At 43.3% G+C, this 15,924-nt stretch overlaps 9 pseudogenes; all 9 read right to left on the reverse strand.

Moving 5' to 3' along the window:
- Positions 1-675: 675 nt before the first annotated feature.
- Positions 676-940, reverse strand: LOC130288180 (U2 spliceosomal RNA; annotated as a pseudogene).
- Positions 941-2,405: 1,465 nt separating this feature from the next.
- On the reverse strand, positions 2,406-2,669 carry LOC130286386 (U2 spliceosomal RNA; annotated as a pseudogene).
- A 1,470-nt stretch (positions 2,670-4,139) lies between these two features.
- Positions 4,140-4,404, reverse strand: LOC130287970 (U2 spliceosomal RNA; annotated as a pseudogene).
- A 1,440-nt stretch (positions 4,405-5,844) lies between these two features.
- On the reverse strand, positions 5,845-6,109 carry LOC130287971 (U2 spliceosomal RNA; annotated as a pseudogene).
- A 1,467-nt stretch (positions 6,110-7,576) lies between these two features.
- Positions 7,577-7,840, reverse strand: LOC130286387 (U2 spliceosomal RNA; annotated as a pseudogene).
- Positions 7,841-9,299: 1,459 nt separating this feature from the next.
- LOC130286388 (U2 spliceosomal RNA) lies at positions 9,300-9,563 on the reverse strand (annotated as a pseudogene).
- Positions 9,564-11,019: 1,456 nt separating this feature from the next.
- Positions 11,020-11,284, reverse strand: LOC130287972 (U2 spliceosomal RNA; annotated as a pseudogene).
- A 1,464-nt stretch (positions 11,285-12,748) lies between these two features.
- LOC130286390 (U2 spliceosomal RNA) lies at positions 12,749-13,012 on the reverse strand (annotated as a pseudogene).
- A 1,476-nt stretch (positions 13,013-14,488) lies between these two features.
- On the reverse strand, positions 14,489-14,753 carry LOC130287973 (U2 spliceosomal RNA; annotated as a pseudogene).
- Positions 14,754-15,924: the final 1,171 nt, after the last annotated feature.

Raw genomic sequence — 15,924 nt, forward strand, 5'->3', positions numbered from 1 at the left:
ACTCACTTGCTTTAACTCATTTGTTCTCACTCACTCACTCACTCACTCAATCACTCACTCACTCATTCACTCTCACTCACTCTCACTCTCTCACTCACTCGCTCACTAAGTCAGTCTCTCTCTCTCTCTCTCTTTTTCTTTTTATATATATTTTTTTCCGTCTTCTTCTTCTTCTTCTTCTTCAGACCCTGTCATACCACTAATGCCTTTCCAATACCACCAGCAGATGGAGACACTCCATTGCAACATTGGTTGTGAGCAGCAGTTTCTAAAAACAAATGCCTCATGGCGGATTTCCCATCCATCAATGGATGGTAAATTTTGTTTTTATCATTCACTGACCACAGAAACCAATGCATGGTCAAGCAACAGCAATGACACACCCTTGTGTATAGGCATGAGACCCTCATGTCATTTAACAGGATTCAGCACCACCCACAAGACAGCTACCTGTCATGTCATGTCAAACCTGCACAGGTGTGCTAGATTATTATTATTTAGTTTTATTTTATTTTTTTACACCAATCAGTGTGCAAACATGGTCATTAAAACGCTAAATGAATAGACGTTCATAAACCAGTCAGTGCAACTCATCATTTTGGTCTCCAATTCTCAAACTCAAATTCTCACCCACGGAGGATTAAATGAGAATCTTTCTTGTTTAACACTGGAATGGGGTGGTGCACTGTTCACTACCCGAAGATACTGCCACATCGGGTCAATGCATAGGGCGACAGAAGCAAGCTTCCAAATCAGCTCCCTTTCTCAAAAATCCATTTAATTTATGGTCCCCAGATAGGGAACGTATGTATCAGTATGTGCTCACAAGTCACCCAAGTGCAAGTATTCACACAAAAAAAAAACTTGCCTCAGGATGCGATCTGTCGCAAGATCCTTTCTTTTTTTACACTTGATCTAAGCCAAAAGGCCTAGAGGGGATAACCGGGAAAGGGGTGGACCCAACCATGTCCCCTTCATGAGCACTCACATTACTCATAGGAATGGAAGGAAGGCTGGCAGCCAACCAGCCTCCCATACACTTTCTGGGTGGGTGGCAGTCAGCCACCCATACATACATACAGCACAGGCTAAACCCACATCATCACTTAAAAAAAGGACAGGCGACCATTGCACTCTGATGGAGCATTTAGCAATGCAATCCATAGCCTGGCTTTTGCCTGAACCCCCATCACTCCTCCTCTTGCATATAAGACAATATTTCAGATCTGCATATGAAAACAACACGCCTACCTTTGTTGCACATAGCTGCCTGCCTGTCTCTAGTTACCCCACTGGCTGTAGCTGCGTCCCTTCCGACATGGAGTAACACCAACTGTAACGATAAACTGAAAATTAACAGTATAAACCTGCATCATTTTGGACTCTGGTATTTGCTGAATCCGGGTGACCTGACAATCGATGGTGGTGCCGCTGGTGATTCTGGCCTTCTTGGAATCTGTTGGGCCTATGTGTTAGATCACACATCACTTGGGTATCCATGGTAACTACCACAACATGGTCATCTGCAGTTTACATCTAGCCCGTGGCATTGAATGGCATTTTAAAAGTGCTAAGGGTCCTGGTGCAATAATCCTCCCATGAGGATCAGCCTCAACGGCTTTGTAGATTGCACTCATGTCAGCAACTCCATATACATTTTTTTTTCTTCATGCTTCTTTCTTCATCCTTTTTTCTTTCTGTCATTCAGACTTTCATTCATTCGATCTCTCTCACTCACTTGCTTAAACTCATTTGTTCTCACTCACTCACTCACTCACTCACTCACTCATTCACTCTCACTCACTCTCACTCTCTCACTCACTCGCTCACTAAGTCAGTCTCTCTCTCTCTCTCTCTTTTTCTTTTTATATATATTTTTTTCCGTCTTCTTCTTCTTCTTCTTCTTCTTCTTCAGACCCTGTCATAGCACTAATGCCTTTCCAATACCACCAGCAGATGGAGACACTCCATTGCAACATTGGTTGTGAGCAGCAGTTTCTAAAAACAAATGCCTCATGGCGGATTTCCCATCCATCAATGGATGGTAAATTTTGTTTTTATCATTCACTGACCACAGAAACCAATGCATGGTCAAGCAACAGCAATGACACACCCTTGTGTATAGGCATGAGACCCTCATGTCATTTAACAGGATTCAGCACCACCCACAAGACAGCTACCTGTCATGTCATGTCAAACCTGCACAGGTGTGCTAGATTATTATTATTTAGTTTTATTTTATTTTTTTACACCAATCAGTGTGCAAACATGGTCATTAAAACGCTAAATGAATAGACGTTCATAAACCAGTCAGTGCAACTCATCATTTTGGTCTCCAATTCTCAAACTCAAATTCTCACCCACGGAGGATTAAATGAGAATCTTTCTTGTTTAACACTGGAATGGGGTGGTGCACTGTTCACTACCCGAAGATACTGCCACATCGGGTCAATGCATAGGGCGACAGAAGCAAGCTTCCAAATCAGCTCCCTTTCTCAAAAATCCATTTAATTTATGGTCCCCAGATAGGGAACGTATGTATCAGTATGTGCTCACAAGTCACCCAAGTGCAAGTATTCACACAAAAAAAAACGTGCCTCAGGATGCGATCTGTCGCAAGATCCTTTCTTTTTTTACACTTGATCTAAGCCAAAAGGCCTAGAGGGGATAACCGGGAAAGGGGTGGACCCAACCATGTCCCCTTCATGAGCACTCACATTACTCATAGGAATGGAAGGAAGGCTGGCAGCCAACCAGCCTCCCATACACTTTCTGGGTGGGTGGCAGTCAGCCACCCATACATACATACAGCACAGGCTAAACCCACATCATCACTTAAAAAAAGGACAGGCGACCATTGCACTCTGATGGAGCATTTAGCAATGCAATCCATAGCCTGGCTTTTGCCTGAACCCCCATCACTCCTCCTCTTGCATATAAGACAATATTTCAGATCTGCATATGAAAACAACACGCCTACCTTTGTTGCACATAGCTGCCTGCCTGTCTCTAGTTACCCCACTGGCTGTAGCTGCGTCCCTTCCGACATGGAATAACACCAACTGTAACGATAAACTGAAAATTAACAGTATAAACCTGCATCATTTTGGACTCTGGTATTTGCTGAATCCGGGTGACCTGACAATCGATGGTGGTGCCGCTGGTGATTCTGGCCTTCTTGGAATCTGTTGGGCCTATGTGTTAGCTCACACATCACTTGGGTATCCATGGTAACTACCACAACATGGTCATCTGCAGTTTACATCTAGCCCGTGGCATTGAATGGCATTTTAAAAGTGCTAAGGGTCCTGGTGCAATAATCCTCCCATGAGGATCAGCCTCAACGGCTTTGTAGATTGCACTCATGTCAGCAACTCCATATACATTTTTTTTTCTTCATGCTTCTTTCTTCATCCTTTTTTCTTTCTGTCATTCAGACTTTCATTCATTCGATCTCTCTCACTCACTTGCTTTAACTCATTTGTTCTCACTCACTCACTCACTCAATCACTCACTCACTCATTCACTCTCACTCACTCTCACTCTCTCTTACTCACTCGCTCACTAAGTCAGTCTCTCTCTCTCTCTCTCTTTTTCTTTTTATATATATTTTTTTCCGTCTTCTTCTTCTTCTTCTTCTTCTTCTTCAGACCCTGTCATAGCACTAATGCCTTTCCAATACCACCAGCAGATGGAGACACTCCATTGCAACATTGGTTGTGAGCAGCAGTTTCTAAAAACAAATGCCTCATGGCGGATTTCCCATCCATCAATGGATGGTAAATTTTGTTTTTATCATTCACTGACCACAGAAACCAATGCATGGTCAAGCAACAGCAATGACACACCCTTGTGTATAGGCATGAGACCCTCATGTCATTTAACAGGATTCAGCACCACCCACAAGACAGCTACCTGTCATGTCATGTCAAACCTGCACAGGTGTGCTAGATTATTATTTTTAGTTTTATTTTATTTTTTTACACCAATCAGTGTGCAAACATGGTCATTAAAACGCTAAATGAATAGACGTTCATAAACCAGTCAGTGCAACTCATCATTTTGGTCTCCAATTCTCAAACTCAAATTCTCACCCACGGAGGATTAAATGAGAATCTTTCTTGTTTAACACTGGAATGGGGTGGTGCACTGTTCACTACCCGAAGATACTGCCACATCGGGTCAATGCATAGGGCGACAGAAGCAAGCTTCCAAATCAGCTCCCTTTCTCAAAAATCCATTTAATTTATGGTCCCCAGATAGGGAACGTATGTATCAGTATGTGCTCACAAGTCACCCAAGTGCAAGTATTCACACAAAAAAAAAACGTGCCTCAGGATGCGATCTGTCGCAAGATCCTTTCTTTTTTTACACTTGATCTAAGCCAAAAGGCCTAGAGGGGATAACCGGGAAAGGGGTGGACCCAACCATGTCCCCTTCATGAGCACTCACATTACTCATAGGAATGGAAGGAAGGCTGGCAGCCAACCAGCCTCCCATACACTTTCTGGGTGGGTGGCAGTCAGCCACCCATACATACATACAGCACAGGCTAAACCCACATCATCACTTAAAAAAAGGACAGGCGACCATTGCACTCTGATGGAGCATTTAGCAATGCAATCCATAGCCTGGCTTTTGCCTGAACCCCCATCACTCCTCCTCTTGCATATAAGACAATATTTCAGATCTGCATATGAAAACAACACGCCTACCTTTGTTGCACATAGCTGCCTGCCTGTCTCTAGTTACCCCACTGGCTGTAGCTGCGTCCCTTCCGACATGGAATAACACCAACTGTAACGATAAACTGAAAATTAACAGTATAAACCTGCATCATTTTGGACTCTGGTATTTGCTGAATCCGGGTGACCTGACAATCGATGGTGGTGCCGCTGGTGATTCTGGCCTTCTTGGAATCTGTTGGGCCTATGTGTTAGCTCACACATCACTTGGGTATCCATGGTAACTACCACAACATGGTCATCTGCAGTTTACATCTAGCCCGTGGCATTGAATGGCATTTTAAAAGTGCTAAGGGTCCTGGTGCAATAATCCTCCCATGAGGATCAGCCTCAACGGCTTTGTAGATTGCACTCATGTCAGCAACTCCATATACATTTTTTTTTCTTCATGCTTCTTTCTTCATCCTTTTTTCTTTCTGTCATTCAGACTTTCATTCATTCGATCTCTCTCACTCACTTGCTTTAACTCATTTGTTCTCACTCACTCACTCATTCACTCTCACTCACTCTCACTCTCTCACTCACTCGCTCACTAAGTCAGTCTCTCTCTCTCTCTCTCTTTTTCTTTTTATATATATTTTTTTCCGTCTTCTTCTTCTTCTTCTTCAGACCCTGTCATAGCACTAATGCCTTTCCAATACCACCAGCAGATGGAGACACTCCATTGCAACATTGGTTGTGAGCAGCAGTTTCTAAAAACAAATGCCTCATGGCGGATTTCCCATCCATCAATGGATGGTAAATTTTGTTTTTATCATTCACTGACCACAGAAACCAATGCATGGTCAAGCAACAGCAATGACACACCCTTGTGTATAGGCATGAGACCCTCATGTCATTTAACAGGATTCAGCACCACCCACAAGACAGCTACCTGTCATGTCATGTCAAACCTGCACAGGTGTGCTAGATTATTATTATTTAGTTTTATTTTATTTTTTTACACCAATCAGTGTGCAAACATGGTCATTAAAACGCTAAATGAATAGACGTTCATAAACCAGTCAGTGCAACTCATCATTTTGGTCTCCAATTCTCAAACTCAAATTCTCACCCACGGAGGATTAAATGAGAATCTTTCTTGTTTAACACTGGAATGGGGTGGTGCACTGTTCACTACCCGAAGATACTGCCACATCGGGTCAATGCATAGGGCGACAGAAGCAAGCTTCCAAATCAGCTCCCTTTCTCAAAAATCCATTTAATTTATGGTCCCCAGATAGGGAACGTATGTATCAGTATGTGCTCACAAGTCACCCAAGTGCAAGTATTCACACAAAAAAAAAACGTGCCTCAGGATGCGATCTGTCGCAAGATCCTTTCTTTTTTTACACTTGATCTAAGCCAAAAGGCCTAGAGGGGATAACCGGGAAAGGGGTGGACCCAACCATGTCCCCTTCATGAGCACTCACATTACTCATAGGAATGGAAGGAAGGCTGGCAGCCAACCAGCCTCCCATACACTTTCTGGGTGGGTGGCAGTCAGCCACCCATACATACATACAGCACAGGCTAAACCCACATCATCACTTAAAAAAAGGACAGGCGACCATTGCACTCTGATGGAGCATTTAGCAATGCAATCCATAGCCTGGCTTTTGCCTGAACCCCCATCACTCCTCCTCTTGCATATAAGACAATATTTCAGATCTGCATATGAAAACAACACGTCTACCTTTGTTGCACATAGCTGCCTGCCTGTCTCTAGTTACCCCACTGGCTGTAGCTGCGTCCCTTCCGACATGGAATAACACCAACTGTAACGATAAACTGAAAATTAACAGTATAAACCTGCATCATTTTGGACTCTGGTATTTGCTGAATCCGGGTGACCTGACAATCGATGGTGGTGCCGCTGGTGATTCTGGCCTTCTTGGAATCTGTTGGGCCTATGTGTTAGCTCACACATCACTTGGGTATCCATGGTAACTACCACAACATGGTCATCTGCAGTTTACATCTAGCCCGTGGCATTGAATGGCATTTTAAAAGTGCTAAGGGTCCTGGTGCAATAATCCTCCCATGAGGATCAGCCTCAACGGCTTTGTAGATTGCACTCATGTCAGCAACTCCATATACATTTTTTTTTCTTCATGCTTCTTTCTTCATCCTTTTTTCTTTCTGTCATTCAGACTTTCATTCATTCGATCTCTCTCACTCACTTGCTTTAACTCATTTGTTCTCACTCACTCACTCACTCACTCAATCACTCACTCACTCATTCACTCTCACTCACTCTCACTCTCTCACTCACTCGCTCACTAAGTCAGTCTCTCTCTCTCTCTCTCTTTTTCTTTTTATATATATTTTTTTCCGTCTTCTTCTTCTTCTTCTTCTTCAGACCCTGTCATAGCACTAATGCCTTTCCAATACCACCAGCAGATGGAGACACTCCATTGCAACATTGGTTGTGAGCAGCAGTTTCTAAAAACAAATGCCTCATGGCGGATTTCCCATCCATCAATGGATGGTAAATTTTGTTTTTATCATTCACTGACCACAGAAACCAATGCATGGTCAAGCAACAGCAATGACACACCCTTGTGTATAGGCATGAGACCCTCATGTCATTTAACAGGATTCAGCACCACCCACAAGACAGCTACCTGTCATGTCATGTCAAACCTGCACAGGTGTGCTAGATTATTATTATTTAGTTTTATTTTATTTTTTTACACCAATCAGTGTGCAAACATGGTCATTAAAACGCTAAATGAATAGACGTTCATAAACCAGTCAGTGCAACTCATCATTTTGGTCTCCAATTCTCAAACTCAAATTCTCACCCACGGAGGATTAAATGAGAATCTTTCTTGTTTAACACTGGAATGGGGTGGTGCACTGTTCACTACCCGAAGATACTGCCACATCGGGTCAATGCATAGGGCGACAGAAGCAAGCTTCCAAATCAGCTCCCTTTCTCAAAAATCCATTTAATTTATGGTCCCCAGATAGGGAACGTATGTATCAGTATGTGCTCACAAGTCACCCAAGTGCAAGTATTCACACAAAAAAAAACGTGCCTCAGGATGCGATCTGTCGCAAGATCCTTTCTTTTTTTACACTTGATCTAAGCCAAAAGGCCTAGAGGGGATAACCGGGAAAGGGGTGGACCCAACCATGTCCCCTTCATGAGCACTCACATTACTCATAGGAATGGAAGGAAGGCTGGCAGCCAACCAGCCTCCCATACACTTTCTGGGTGGGTGGCAGTCAGCCACCCATACATACATACAGCACAGGCTAAACCCACATCATCACTTAAAAAAAGGACAGGCGACCATTGCACTCTGATGGAGCATTTAGCAATGCAATCCATAGCCTGGCTTTTGCCTGAACCCCCATCACTCCTCCTCTTGCATATAAGACAATATTTCAGATCTGCATATGAAAACAACACGCCTACCTTTGTTGCACATAGCTGCCTGCCTGTCTCTAGTTACCCCACTGGCTGTAGCTGCGTCCCGTCCGACATGGAATAACACCAACTGTAACGATAAACTGAAAATTAACAGTATAAACCTGCATCATTTTGGACTCTGGTATTTGCTGAATCCGGGTGACCTGACAATCGATGGTGGTGCCGCTGGTGATTCTGGCCTTCTTGGAATCTGTTGGGCCTATGTGTTAGCTCACACATCACTTGGGTACCCATGGTAACTACCACAACATGGTCATCTGCAGTTTACATCTAGCCCGTGGCATTGAATGGCATTTTAAAAGTGCTAAGGGTCCTGGTGCAATAATCCTCCCATGAGGATCAGCCTCAACGGCTTTGTAGATTGCACTCATGTCAGCAACTCCATATACATTTTTTTTTCTTCATGCTTCTTTCTTCATCCTTTTTTCTTTCTGTCATTCAGACTTTCATTCATTCGATCTCTCTCACTCACTTGCTTTAACTCATTTGTTCTCACTCACTCACTCACTCACTCAATCACTCACTCACTCTCACTCACTCTCACTCTCTCACTCACTCGCTCACTAAGTCAGTCTCTCTCTCTCTCTCTCTTTTTCTTTTTATATATATTTTTTTCCGTCTTCTTCTTCTTCTTCTTCTTCAGACCCTGTCATACCACTAATGCCTTTCCAATACCACCAGCAGATGGAGACACTCCATTGCAACATTGGTTGTGAGCAGCAGTTTCTAAAAACAAATGCCTCATGGCGGATTTCCCATCCATCAATGGATGGTAAATTTTGTTTTTATCATTCACTGACCACAGAAACCAATGCATGGTCAAGCAACAGCAATGACACACCCTTGTGTATAGGCATGAGACCCTCATGTCATTTAACAGGATTCAGCACCACCCACAAGACAGCTACCTGTCATGTCATGTCAAACCTGCACAGGTGTGCTAGATTATTATTATTTAGTTTTATTTTATTTTTTTACACCAATCAGTGTGCAAACATGGTCATTAAAACGCTAAATGAATAGACGTTCATAAACCAGTCAGTGCAACTCATCATTTTGGTCTCCAATTCTCAAACTCAAATTCTCACCCACGGAGGATTAAATGAGAATCTTTCTTGTTTAACACTGGAATGGGGTGGTGCACTGTTCACTACCCGAAGATACTGCCACATCGGGTCAATGCATAGGGCGACAGAAGCAAGCTTCCAAATCAGCTCCCTTTCTCAAAAATCCATTTAATTTATGGTCCCCAGATAGGGAACGTATGTATCAGTATGTGCTCACAAGTCACCCAAGTGCAAGTATTCACACAAAAAAAAACGTGCCTCAGGATGCGATCTGTCGCAAGATCCTTTCTTTTTTTACACTTGATCTAAGCCAAAAGGCCTAGAGGGGATAACCGGGAAAGGGGTGGACCCAACCATGTCCCCTTCATGAGCACTCACATTACTCATAGGAATGGAAGGAAGGCTGGCAGCCAACCAGCCTCCCATACACTTTCTGGGTGGGTGGCAGTCAGCCACCCATACATACATACAGCACAGGCTAAACCCACATCATCACTTAAAAAAAGGACAGGCGACCATTGCACTCTGATGGAGCATTTAGCAATGCAATCCATAGCCTGGCTTTTGCCTGAACCCCCATCACTCCTCCTCTTGCATATAAGACAATATTTCAGATCTGCATATGAAAACAACACGCCTACCTTTGTTGCACATAGCTGCCTGCCTGTCTCTAGTTACCCCACTGGCTGTAGCTGCGTCCCTTCCGACATGGAATAACACCAACTGTAACGATAAACTGAAAATTAACAGTATAAACCTGCATCATTTTGGACTCTGGTATTTGCTGAATCCGGGTGACCTGACAATCGATGGTGGTGCCGCTGGTGATTCTGGCCTTCTTGGAATCTGTTGGGCCTATGTGTTAGCTCACACATCACTTGGGTATCCATGGTAACTACCACAACATGGTCATCTGCAGTTTACATCTAGTCCGTGGCATTGAATGGCATTTTAAAAGTGCTAAGGGTCCTGGTGCAATAATCCTCCCATGAGGATCAGCCTCAACGGCTTTGTAGATTGCACTCATGTCAGCAACTCCATATACATTTTTTTTTCTTCATGCTTCTTTCTTCATCCTTTTTTCTTTCTGTCATTCAGACTTTCATTCATTCGATCTCTCTCACTCACTTGCTTTAACTCATTTGTTCTCACTCACTCACTCAATCACTCACTCACTCATTCACTCTCACTCACTCTCACTCTCTCACTCACTCGCTCACTAAGTCAGTCTCTCTCTCTCTCTCTCTTTTTCTTTTTATATATATTTTTTTCCGTCTTCTTCTTCTTCTTCTTCAGACCCTGTCATAGCACTAATGCCTTTCCAATACCACCAGCAGATAGAGACACTCCATTGCAACATTGGTTGTGAGCAGCAGTTTCTAAAAACAAATGCCTCATGGCGGATTTCCCATCCATCAATGGATGGTAAATTTTGTTTTTATCATTCACTGACCACAGAAACCAATGCATGGTCAAGCAACAGCAATGACACACCCTTGTGTATAGGCATGAGACCCTCATGTCATTTAACAGGATTCAGCACCACCCACAAGACAGCTACCTGTCATGTCATGTCAAACCTGCACAGGTGTGCTAGATTATTATTATTTAGTTTTATTTTATTTTTTTACACCAATCAGTGTGCAAACATGGTCATTAAAACGCTAAATGAATAGACGTTCATAAACCAGTCAGTGCAACTCATCATTTTGGTCTCCAATTCTCAAACTCAAATTCTCACCCACGGAGGATTAAATGAGAATCTTTCTTGTTTAACACTGGAATGGGGTGGTGCACTGTTCACTACCCGAAGATACTGCCACATCGGGTCAATGCATAGGGCGACAGAAGCAAGCTTCCAAATCAGCTCCCTTTCTCAAAAATCCATTTAATTTATGGTCCCCAGATAGGGAACGTATGTATCAGTATGTGCTCACAAGTCACCCAAGTGCAAGTATTCACACAAAAAAAAAACGTGCCTCAGGATGCGATCTGTCGCAAGATCCTTTCTTTTTTTACACTTGATCTAAGCCAAAAGGCCTAGAGGGGATAACCGGGAAAGGGGTGGACCCAACCATGTCCCCTTCATGAGCACTCACATTACTCATAGGAATGGAAGGAAGGCTGGCAGCCAACCAGCCTCCCATACACTTTCTGGGTGGGTGGCAGTCAGCCACCCATACATACATACAGCACAGGCTAAACCCACATCATCACTTAAAAAAAGGACAGGCGACCATTGCACTCTGATGGAGCATTTAGCAATGCAATCCATAGCCTGGCTTTTGCCTGAACCCCCATCACTCCTCCTCTTGCATATAAGACAATATTTCAGATCTGCATATGAAAACAACACGCCTACCTTTGTTGCACATAGCTGCCTGCCTGTCTCTAGTTACCCCACTGGCTGTAGCTGCGTCCCTTCCGACATGGAATAACACAAACTGTAACGATAAACTGAAAATTAACAGTATAAACCTGCATCATTTTGGACTCTGGTATTTGCTGAATCCGGGTGACCTGACAATCGATGGTGGTGCCGCTGGTGATTCTGGCCTTCTTGGAATCTGTTGGGCCTATGTGTTAGCTCACACATCACTTGGGTATCCATGGTAACTACCACAACATGGTCATCTGCAGTTTACATCTAGCCCGTGGCATTGAATGGCATTTTAAAAGTGCTAAGGGTCCTGGTGCAATAATCCTCCCATGAGGATCAGCCTCAACGGCTTTGTAGATTGCACTCATGTCAGCAACTCCATATACATTTTTTTTTCTTCATGCTTCTTTCTTCATCCTTTTTTCTTTCTGTCATTCAGACTTTCATTCATTCGATCTCTCTCACTCACTTGCTTTAACTCATTTGTTCTCACTCACTCACTCACTCACTCAATCACTCACTCACTCATTCACTCTCACTCACTCTCACTCTCTCACTCACTCGCTCACTAAGTCAGTCTCTCTCTCTCTCTCTCTTTTTCTTTTTATATATATTTTTTTCCGTCTTCTTCTTCTTCTTCTTCAGACCCTGTCATAGCACTAATGCCTTTCCAATACCACCAGCAGATGGAGACACTCCATTGCAACATTGGTTGTGAGCAGCAGTTTCTAAAAACAAATGCCTCATGGCGGATTTCCCATCCATCAATGGATGGTAAATTTTGTTTTTATCATTCACTGACCACAGAAACCAATGCATGGTCAAGCAACAGCAATGACACACCCTTGTGTATAGGCATGAGACCCTCATGTCATTTAACAGGATTCAGCACCACCCACAAGACAGCTACCTGTCATGTCATGTCAAACCTGCACAGGTGTGCTAGATTATTATTATTTAGTTTTATTTTATTTTTTTACACCAATCAGTGTGCAAACATGGTCATTAAAACGCTAAATGAATAGACGTTCATAAACCAGTCAGTGCAACTCATCATTTTGGTCTCCAATTCTCAAACTCAAATTCTCACCCACGGAGGATTAAATGAGAATCTTTCTTGTTTAACACTGGAATGGGGTGGTGCACTGTTCACTACCCGAAGATACTGCCACATCGGGTCAATGCATAGGGCGACAGAAGCAAGCTTCCAAATCAGCTCCCTTTCTCAAAAATCCATTTAATTTATGGTCCCCAGATAGGGAACGTATGTATCAGTATGTGCTCACAAGTCACCCAAGTGCAAGTATTCACACAAAAAAAAACGTGCCTCAGGATGCGATCTGTCGCAAGATCCTTTCTTTTTTTACACTTGATCTAAGCCAAAAGGCCTAGAGGGGATAACCGGGAAAGGGGTGGACCCAACCATGTCCCCTTCATGAGCACTCACATTACTCATAGGAATGGAAGGAAGGCTGGCAGCCAACCAGCCTCCCATACACTTTCTGGGTGGGTGGCAGTCAGCCACCCATACATACATACAGCACAGGCTAAACCCACATCATCACTTAAAAAAAGGACAGGCGACCATTGCACTCTGATGGAGCATTTAGCAATGCAATCCATAGCCTGGCTTTTGCCTGAACCCCCATCACTCCTCCTCTTGCATATAAGACAATATTTCAGATCTGCATATGAAAACAACACGCCTACCTTTGTTGCACATAGCTGCCTGCCTGTCTCTAGTTACCCCACTGGCTGTAGCTGCGTCCCTTCCGACATGGAATAACACCAACTGTAACGATAAACTGAAAATTAACAGTATAAACCTGCATCATTTTGGACTCTGGTATTTGCTGAATCCGGGTGACCTGACAATCGATGGTGGTGCCGCTGGTGATTCTGGCCTTCTTGGAATCTGTTGGGCCTATGTGTTAGCTCACACATCACTTGGGTATCCATGGTAACTACCACAACATGGTCATCTGCAGTTTACATCTAGCCCGTGGCATTGAATGGCATTTTAAAAGTGCTAAGGGTCCTGGTGCAATAATCCTCCCATGAGGATCAGCCTCAACGGCTTTGTAGATTGCACTCATGTCAGCAACTCCATATACATTTTTTTTTCTTCATGCTTCTTTCTTCATCCTTTTTTCTTTCTGTCATTCAGACTTTCATTCATTCGATCTCTCTCACTCACTTGCTTTAACTCATTTGTTCTCACTCACTCACTCACTCACTCAATCATTCACTCACTCATTCACTCTCACTCACTCTCACTCTCTCACTCACTCGCTCACTAAGTCAGTCTCTCTCTCTCTCTCTCTTTTTCTTTTTATATATATTTTTTTCCGTCTTCTTCTTCTTCTTCTTCTTCTTCTTCTTCAGACCCTGTCATAGCACTAATGCCTTTCCAATACCACCAGCAGATGGAGACACTCCATTGCAACATTGGTTGTGAGCAGCAGTTTCTAAAAACAAATGCCTCATGGCGGATTTCCCATCCATCAATGGATGGTAAATTTTGTTTTTATCATTCACTGACCACAGAAACCAATGCATGGTCAAGCAACAGCAATGACACACCCTTGTGTATAGGCATGAGACCCTCATGTCATTTAACAGGATTCAGCACCACCCACAAGACAGCTACCTGTCATGTCATGTCAAACCTGCACAGGTGTGCTAGATTATTATTATTTAGTTTTATTTTATTTTTTTACACCAATCAGTGTGCAAACATGGTCATTAAAACGCTAAATGAATAGACGTTCATAAACCAGTCAGTGCAACTCATCATTTTGGTCTCCAATTCTCAAACTCAAATTCTCACCCACGGAGGATTAAATGAGAATCTTTCTTGTTTAACACTGGAATGGGGTGGTGCACTGTTCACTACCCGAAGATACTGCCACATCGGGTCAATGCATAGGGCGACAGAAGCAAGCTTCCAAATCAGCTCCCTTTCTCAAAAATCCATTTAATTTATGGTCCCCAGATAGGGAACGTATGTATCAGTATGTGCTCACAAGTCACCCAAGTGCAAGTATTCACACAAAAAAAAAACGTGCCTCAGGATGCGATCTGTCGCAAGATCCTTTCTTTTTTTACACTTGATCTAAGCCAAAAGGCCTAGAGGGGATAACCGGGAAAGGGGTGGACCCAACCATGTCCCCTTCATGAGCACTCACATTACTCATAGGAATGGAAGGAAGGCTGGCAGCCAACCAGCCTCCCATACACTTTCTGGGTGGGTGGCAGTCAGCCACCCATACATACATACAGCACAGGCTAAACCCACATCATCACTTAAAAAAAGGACAGGCGACCATTGCACTCTGATGGAGCATTTAGCAATGCAATCCATAGCCTGGCTTTTGCCTGAACCCCCATCACTCCTCCTCTTGCATATAAGACAATATTTCAGATCTGCATATGAAAACAACACGCCTACCTTTGTTGCACATAGCTGCCTGCCTGTCTCTAGTTACCCCACTGGCTGTAGCTGCGTCCCTTCCGACATGGAATAACACCAACTGTAACGATAAACTGAAAATTAACAGTATAAACCTGCATCATTTTGGACTCTGGTATTTGCTGAATCCGGGTGACCTGACAATCGATGGTGGTGCCGCTGGTGATTCTGGCCTTCTTGGAATCTGTTGGGCCTATGTGTTAGCTCACACATCACTTGGGTATCCATGGTAACTACCACAACATGGTCATCTGCAGTTTACATCTAGCCCGTGGCATTGAATGGCATTTTAAAAGTGCTAAGGGTCCTGGTGCAATAATCCTCCCATGAGGATCAGCCTCAACGGCTTTGTAGATTGCACTCATGTCAGCAACTCCATATACATTTTTTTTTCTTCATGCTTCTTTCTTCATCCTTTTTTCTTTCTGTCATTCAGACTTTCATTCATTCGATCTCTCTCACTCACTTGCTTTAACTCATTTGTTCTCACTCACTCACTCACTCAATCACTCACTCACTCACTCACTCTCACTCACTCTCACTCTCTCACTCACTCGCTCACTAAGTCAGTCTCTCTCTCTCTCTTTTTCTTTTTATATATATTTTTTTCCGTCTTCTTCTTCTTCTTCAGACCCTGTCATAGCACTAATGCCTTTCCAATACCACCAGCAGATGGAGACACTCCATTGCAACATTGGTTGTGAGCAGCAGTTTCTAAAAACAAATGCCTCATGGCGGATTTCCCATCCATCAATGGATGGTAAATTTTGTTTTTATCATTCACTGACCACAGAAACCAATGCATGGTCAAGCAACAGCAATGACACACCCTTGTGTAT

The sequence above is a fragment of the Hyla sarda genome, chromosome 8, assembly GCF_029499605.1.
Source record: "Hyla sarda isolate aHylSar1 chromosome 8, aHylSar1.hap1, whole genome shotgun sequence".
Lineage (NCBI taxonomy): Eukaryota > Metazoa > Chordata > Amphibia > Anura > Hylidae > Hyla > Hyla sarda.